General features: G+C 42.1%; 1 protein-coding gene across 1 annotated transcript in view; it reads left to right on the forward strand.

The window, feature by feature from the left end:
* The first annotated feature begins 390 nt into the window (after positions 1–390).
* The window catches only part of LOC106873888 (protein artichoke), a 111,765-nt gene continuing 111,511 nt past the window's right edge, over positions 391–644 (forward strand). Inside the window, exon 1 of the mRNA XM_052978038.1 lies at positions 391–419. The gene's annotated coding sequence lies outside the window, so the exon portion shown is untranslated. The remainder of the gene's footprint in view (positions 420–644) is intronic.

Genomic DNA, 644 nt, shown 5'->3' on the forward strand with positions numbered 1-644 from the left:
TCCTGTACTTCTCATCAGCCAAAAGGGACTTGTTGAGTTTTTAGTAGCCGGGATCTTGCCTATGTAACCTATAGAGGTCAAACTTACGTGATGACATTTTAGGACAGCCGCTAATTACATGCGTGATGTCCGCCACAGAAATATTACATAGACTACACATGCTGTCGCACCTTGGGATTACGAGAGAGTCACTGTCTCTCTTGTTCACCAGGTACTTTGTGGCAATATCCTGTTCCTGGATTACAAGAGAATAGCCTTCAGACTGTGATGTGATGTAGCGGTCTTGTATCCAAGAGCGGTTGCGCTTCGTGTCAATTATACTGTCTTCCTCAAGCTTCCATGCAACATAACTATGCATTTTTTTCTTTGTATGCTTTTTTTCCTAGAGTGAAATCCATCCAGGTCTAGGAAGACATGAGGTAAGTGATTCCAGTTGTATAGGAGATCATCAGAAAGAGCGTGCTTCTGGAGGAGGTCATTTCCAACTCGAACAATGTTGCTCACTTCACTTTTCAGCACTACAATTATATATTTATTTTTGCTACTGTTGTTTAGCAGGTGCTACCTGAGTGATACCATATGGCATTCGAAGGTCATCTGCACTGATCTCAGGCCTCTACCACTTTCATTTCTTCTTATGTAGA

Source organism: Octopus bimaculoides, chromosome 29 (assembly GCF_001194135.2).
Source record: "Octopus bimaculoides isolate UCB-OBI-ISO-001 chromosome 29, ASM119413v2, whole genome shotgun sequence".
In the NCBI taxonomy this organism is placed as follows: Eukaryota; Metazoa; Mollusca; class Cephalopoda; order Octopoda; family Octopodidae; genus Octopus; species Octopus bimaculoides.